The sequence below is a fragment of the Cinclus cinclus genome, chromosome 1 (genome assembly GCF_963662255.1).
Source record: "Cinclus cinclus chromosome 1, bCinCin1.1, whole genome shotgun sequence".
In the NCBI taxonomy this organism is placed as follows: Eukaryota; Metazoa; Chordata; class Aves; order Passeriformes; family Cinclidae; genus Cinclus; species Cinclus cinclus.
This window is the reverse complement of record NC_085046.1, coordinates 105,108,734-105,116,063: the sequence shown is the minus strand read 5'-3', so window position 1 is coordinate 105,116,063 and position 7,330 is coordinate 105,108,734.

Sequence of the window (7,330 nt, the reverse complement as noted above, 5' to 3'; positions counted from 1 at the left end):
CTTCCTACCCCTGACAGGTGTTATAACAACGCTGAACCACCTCAACTTATAAAAGTTTCCATTCTACAAACTGCTGCACAGATGTTTCTTCTTGCCATTCCCTCTTCCCTGGAGGTTCCCTGGCTCTGCTCACGCCAAGGCAAAAAGCCACTCACACTTCTGGAAGTACAAAAGCAAAAGACAGACTTTCCCCATCCTGCACAGTGTCTAGAAGAGCCAGTGAATTTGAGCTGTGATGGCCACAGCTGGCATTGTCCCCCCCGGGTTAGGCTCTGCCTGAAGCATGGTGCTGGGAATCTCCCCACCAACCAGGGCCGGGCTTGGGCTGAAATAGAAGACCCAGAGGAGGAAAATAACCACACAGAGGCATAGGAATTTTTCTCACACACCAACCAGTTAGCCCTTCTCTGTGGAGGGGGTCGACCCCCACACGCACTTACAGAACTTATTTACACAAGCAGCATCACAGCCAGAACAAGGAAATCAGGACTGCAATAGAATTTGGAGAGTTGGGATGCCAGTTTGATGTGGAGGAGGTAACAAATGCCAGTGTTAAATAGAAGCAGTAATGTGCGAATGCAGAGCACAAGCTCTTCAGAGGGTGATCTTCACAGAGATGCCTGATGCTCTTCTCACTGCATTCCTCACTGTCCTTTTCTGCCTCTGAGAAGTGTCCAGACTAAGCTAGTTTAAATCACTCCTTGCTATTAAATCTCTGTGGTCATCAACTAATTATGACAATTAGCTGGAATGAAACATCTGGATTTCAAACAAGTGGAATGAATTCCCTCCCTTGGGATCCAGATGCTTAGATGTTGTTCAAAAGTTCTCACTTCCTACATGACACATTTTCTGTTAGCTTGTCATTCAGAGACACAATGCAGCAGGTCATTTGTGTAAGAAAAAGAGGAGCTCCTCACAGAGGCTGCATTTTGGGACTCTCAACCTCATATGCACCCTTCCCTTTAGCAATGATTCTATCTTCATGCAAATCAAGCAATTATTGCTGACTGAACCAGTGGCCCAGCACAAGGATTATGCTTGGTCTTCTCCTCAGGAAATGCAAGGAAATTTGCATATCATCCTAACAGTGTGTGGAGAAAGCATAAGGGAAGGCTTCTGGGGAGGTGAGAAACTGTATTGTTACTAAAATATTTAATACTGTAATATATTATTCTACATCCTCCCTTTTGCACAGTTTGGTTCATTTTGTTGGGGATTTTACTCCACACAAACCAGCACTGTGTTTAAGCAGTAATTCTGTACATCCTCTTGCATTCAGTTGCTGATAACCCTTGTGGAAAAGCTGCAGACTTGCAGCATCAGAAGCAACCAAATAGTTAAATATTGACTGGACCTGCTCAGAGGTAGAGTGACAATATTTCTGGCATTCTGAGGCTGGCAAGCCAGTGGAGAGGACCCCAGCACAGCACCAAGAATTAGTTATTTCCACTCTCCACTTGTGTTCCTGCAGACCGAAACATTATAGCAGCCTTTGTCCATCAGAAATGTCCTCCAAACAGAGGAATCCTTGCAAAGACTATCTTAAAAAAAAAATCCAACAAATTCATTCCTTAATTAGTGATTAGTAGTTTAAGTTAGTTTGGCTATAATCAATAAAGCAATCTCGGGCATCTATCCAGCAGAGACATGTGCAGTTTCTTTGACAGTGACACCAGAACACCTCATGTACTGGCAAAAGTGTTTTCAGCAAAACCCAGGGAAACAAACTTCAAAAACAAGAGCAATAAAATAATACCCTAGGCAAAGGATAAAGAAAAGGCTAAAGTCAGCATTTTATCTGATAGTCTGTCTTCAGGAAATGTCTGTGAAAACAGTTTTGGAAAGTAATAGCTGATCTGGCTGCAGATATTCCCTGAAATAAGAAAGGTGCAAAATCCTGCTGCCATTTTTGAGTGTTTTTTTTTTCATTTGTTTTGGTGGGTTTTTTAAAAGAAAACAGAATAGTACTCACCAGAAAAAAAAGTATTCTGCCGCCTCAGGAAAGGTAGAGTGCCTTATTATGGGTAAAGTATTAGAATATACAAAGTTGACAGGCAAGGGAGTCACATAATTCTGAGTGCAAAAGGAAGTAAGTCTGCATGAAAAATGAGTGAGTGGAAAGGGATAGACAAACACAAAGAAGGCTGCTATGATGTTGAAGTGTTTACCTAGCGAGGCTCTTTCTGAATCTCTGAGTGCCATCATCACAGTTTTCCTCATTCTCAGAATTTTTTATGTGCTTTTTTGGTTTTTTTTAATTGATAGACAATTGTACCTGTGAAAATCTGAACCTTGATCTGCTCTGCTGCTTACCTTCTCTTCTTTAGTCACTTGATGGGATGCATTCTGCTGGAGAGGAGCAGATAGTTGGAGAGCTGGCAGGTGTCATACTACAGTTAAAGACAAGAAATGTACCTACAGAGGTTTTCTACTGTTATAACATCCTGTCTAACCGCTCCAGTTAAGTAAGACATTGTAATTGTTGCTCCCAAAAGCGGGCTTCTCTTCATCCCTCACATTCACACTTATTCAAAACATACATGTCTCTTGCCATGGCAGTGGAATTGATCTCACTCTGTCAATAGCTTTTTATGGGGACAGAAGCTGAGTGCAATGGAGCCACACATCTGCAATGCAAATGATATCCTAAATTTGTCTCCAGAAAGCAAATGCACAGCACATGGGAGCCCTGACAGATGTACTCTGTCCTGTAGCCTGGGAGCATCATAAATAACACCAACTCCACTGTCGGCACCCAAGGCCCTGGGGTAACACTACCATGGAGGCACACCCAGTGGTAGGGGGGTACTCCCAAACTGACCCATAAGCAGGCATCTTCTATTCCAATTTGTGGTTTATTCTCCATTGGTTTAAAGACAGGAGGAAGCTATTGAGGAAGAGACATGGAGAAGTGCCCTTGTGCCTGGAGCTGGTGGAGTGGTCTGCCAGGAGGATGGCTGGAAGATGCTGCACCTCCTGGCCTGCTTGGCTGAAATGGCAGCTCAAAACTCCATGATTCCCTTAGTTGTGGTTTGTGGCTTATGGTTTCTTGGGAGGAGGGGCCTCTCAAGGGGGAATAAGGGAGCTGATGCTATAAAACAGACCATAAATTACATGTCAGCTTTCATGGCAAATGTTCATACTTGTGGAAGCATCTTCCAGATTGCTCGAGCTGTTGGGCTGTAGGATGGCTCTTAGTGAGCTGGGCAATATTGGGATTGTGCAAGCAGCACTGAGGTTGGGATCCCAGCAGGTAGACTGAGATGGGTGTTTAGGGGCTGTAGAAGCATGTGCATTTTACTCAGCTGTAGCCAGTCCAGAGCCCCTGAAAGTGGGTGGTATATTAAATACTTGTCTGCTCAGGTACTGGATGCAGCACGCCTGGAAATTGTACTGTAGAAATGAAGTGGCAGCCTGCCATCCAAGTCAGGCACTCCAGCAGCCATGTCTTCCTCACATCTGGTACCAGAGTCAATTGGCCAAACCAGATGCTGGTCTGGTATAGCTGTTACTGGCATGGAAATGGGAATTTGGGAAGGGAACCATCCCAAACAACAGTAAAGTGAATAACTCTTTAGAAACTACCTCAGTAAATAGACACAATAACCTAAATCCAACCAAAAATTAAAAATTATTTCCCTGGACAGCAGCAAGTGGAAGATATGAGCTAGCCTTTATGAAATCCAGAGGCCTCCTGGACAGAAGGAAAAACAAGTGGAAGATCAAATGGATTGTGGGTCAAGTAAAGCACCAGGCAAAGAGGTTTGAGCCAAACCACAGGACACATTTGTCAAGCCCTTAAAAAAATAGAAATGCAGGATCAAAGCAGAAGCACTTTGCAAATATTAACATTTGTCACCTACTTTTACTTTTGATGTGCTTCATTTTGAAGACATTTCTCCCTTTTCTCTCTCTCTCCTTTATTTTTTTTAAACAGGATAATCTAATCTTTCAGTACACACACTTGCCTTCTTCAAAAGAAACACAGGGACAAAATTACTGAAACATGGAAGACTTTAATAAGAACAGATTAAAAGAACCAACGTATGGAAAACAAATATTAAAAGTATATTAAGCAGCAATCCAGGGAAATGTTGTTAACACTGTAGTCAAATATTCTAACATAAAGGTTTTGGTAGTTTTCCCAACAAAATATAAGTGAAACAATAATTCTTTGTATTGTCTCACATTTGAGTCGAGGAAGAGCATTCCTGTAGCTCTTGAGTCAGCAACAACATAATTAAAGAAAATCACAGTAGCACTAAATGGATTGCATGCATTACTGACCCATAGGTGTTGTTTTGGAGATGCTACCCCATTGATTACCAGGATTAAAAACTGGTTAAAAAAAAAAAAGGCATAAAAAAAAAAGGCTGAAAACTCTTCATGGAGCATTTTCAGCTGTGTATTTGTCCCTGCTACACCAGCGAGAGGAGTCCTAACTCAGTGGTGTGCTGATGCTCCTGCAAGACTGGCTTACAGCTTTATTTTCTTCTGCCCTTCAGTGAGGAGGTTTTCATGTCTCCACTGACATCTTGAGCTACAGGACTGCAGGGGAAACAGTCTTGGAGGACCTTTGGGATATGTTGAGAGCAACCTGCTGCACACTGAGAGATGGTGACCTTCTGCGTGCTGCGACCGAGGCACTGCTTACATAACATAACATTACTGTACACAACAACAACAAATACCTCAGGCTGAATTTAGGAAATTCGGTAATTGTCAAGTGTGGTAAATTATCTTTAAAGCAAACACTCTAAAAAGCACAGAGATAATGTTCATTCCCGTGGGACGAGGAGGTAGCGAGGAATATGGTGAGGCTGTGGGCAGGGATTCAAAGCAGCCCCGTCACACTGGGCAAGATAGCGTGGCCAGCTCCCGACAGGATTTCTGAGACTGCTGGCACCAGGGTGACAGGCCAGCAATCGTTAACAGGGGAAGTCTGTCTGGTGCCTACTCTTTGTTCCAGCCCCACTTTCATATTTGAGAACCCTTATGGTATACTTTCTATTCACAGCAACATTTCAGTCTGTCGCAAGTGTGGCCCCAGTGATTATAGTTAGGCAAATACAGCAAGAACCCACACATGCTTGAGCCCTTCAAAGTATCTTTTTCTCCCCCCGCTCAGTTTCCACTTGTTAATATTTGACTGAGTCTGTAGTTTGAACAAGTACTTCCCAAATATATTTCAGCTTTCAAAAAGGAAAAAAGAAAAGCCACCGAACGTTTTACGGTGTTCAGAGCATTTATGGCTGAAACTCGTTCTGCAAGTTCAGCCATCTGTCCTGCCCATCCTTGCACAACTGTTCTCTTGTAAAATGCAGTCGGCCTTCTTATTGGGGAATTCTCAACACCCCCGGCACCACATTCAGTTCCTCGATATCCCACCAGGATGACTTCTTGGAAACACTGAAAGCAAGGAAGATGCTAGGAAAATGTGTCTCAAGATGCTTAAGAGCTGCAGGGGGCAAGAAGGCATTGAAATGTAGATAACAATGTCTTAAGGGATCCATCTGAAGGAAGGACATACCCAAAGTGAGGGATTGTGATCACCTCCCTAGAAAGATGATGATGATGATGATGATGATGGTGATGATGATGATGATACATACTTCTGACTACATGAAAGGGAATTGCAGTACCAGGAAGAGCATCAGAGATGGGCCAATGTAAATGTTACTCAGATTAACAAGCACGGTAATTGCCATTCCTTACTGCTATCCACATAAAAGAGCTTGTCAAGGGGATCTATTCTTGTTATTCACCGCTGGAGAAATGTACCTGGAATTTCACAGAAGCTGGAAAACACAAAGTTCCAGCATCTCCAAAAGCTGCCCTTCCAAGCACTTTACATAGTCTTAGAACAGGTGACTCAGTGGGATTTTACACAAAGGCTTTTTCATTCTGCTTCTGGCAGCATAAAGCATTTTAGAGAGGATATCAATAATACTGTTTTGATAGAGGCTATAACAATTGTTCCTATGTGAATCTGTTCAACTGTTTTAAATCTCCTTAATCCTACGAGTGGACAAATGTGAAATCAGAGAATTTTGCAAACCCAGCTTCTTTTTTTTCCAGTCATGCACATATACCAGTTCTGGATTTCATATTTCTGTATATAAGCCTGTTCTGCCTATGTTGATATTTTTTGCTCACCAAGATAAGAAAACAAGGATATTGCAGTATTAATAAGAACGCAGCCCATTTTCCCTTTGAAGAAAAGTTCTTAAAAAATAAGCTTTATGATAGATGTAAATAATTGTGTGTTCTTAGAAATTATGGGTATTTCTTAATGTGACAATATAGCACTATTATAATAACCTTCAACAAGCCTGAAAGAATTTCCCATGAGCAAGGAAGGAAGAGGTGAAGTTCATCTCAAAGTCTGTGTAATTACACAGACTTACAGGAACTGCAAAAATGGTGTGGAAACTGTAATGTATGACAGAAATTCCACTTTCATATTTGCCTTGTTTGTAACTGGAACAAAGTTACTTCAGGTGAAGCTCAGTCCCACTACCACAAACAAAAAATTCTGATCTCACAGGGACACCAGGGGAAAAAATGTTGGGAAGGCTGAAAATGGGAGGGGAAGCTTTTCTAACAGGTTTATTTATTCCAAGAAATAAATAGTTAAGTTTAATAACATTTATTAGCAGTGCTGGCTAAGTGTTTGAATCAAACAATTTATTACCAAATCTGTCTCACTTTACTGTAGGAAACCTCAGAACTACAGAAACCTTCAAAGCCAAGAAGAAAAACTAAAACCCATTGCTCTCCTCCCTCCTTAATTGTTACAGTGCTGGTGAAGTCTCACAGTCTCACACTGCCCCTGCAGACATCCTGGGTGATGGCACAGTTTTGTTGAGCCAAGTTTTATGTGGCTACTTAAATAAGAATAAAATTTTCCATTGTTTTCTTCCCATTCTTCTCACAGGCCATGGATGCTGCCTGTCCACCACTGCCTTTACACAGACTGCAGATGTTAATGCCACATCTCCATTGTCTCACCTCTGCTACCCCTTTTTCCAGGTGCCCCTTTACTTTCACACATGCTTCTTCCACTCTACCTTCTTATCTTCTACTTTCCCACTGGGCAATCACAGTTGGAGCTGTCTTGTCATTTGCACCCTGGAAGAAACCCCTTTTTCTGCAGCACATGGGAACACCACAGCTTTCTCTTCACTAATAACACTACACCAACTCAAGCAGGTAAGCAGAGGCGATCTGCAAGCTCCTGTCTATAAGGCCTATGGGTGCTGCCAAACAACCTCTCTTTGTAGCATTTCTTCCTCCTAGAAATGCAACCATGGAGCAGTTCACATTT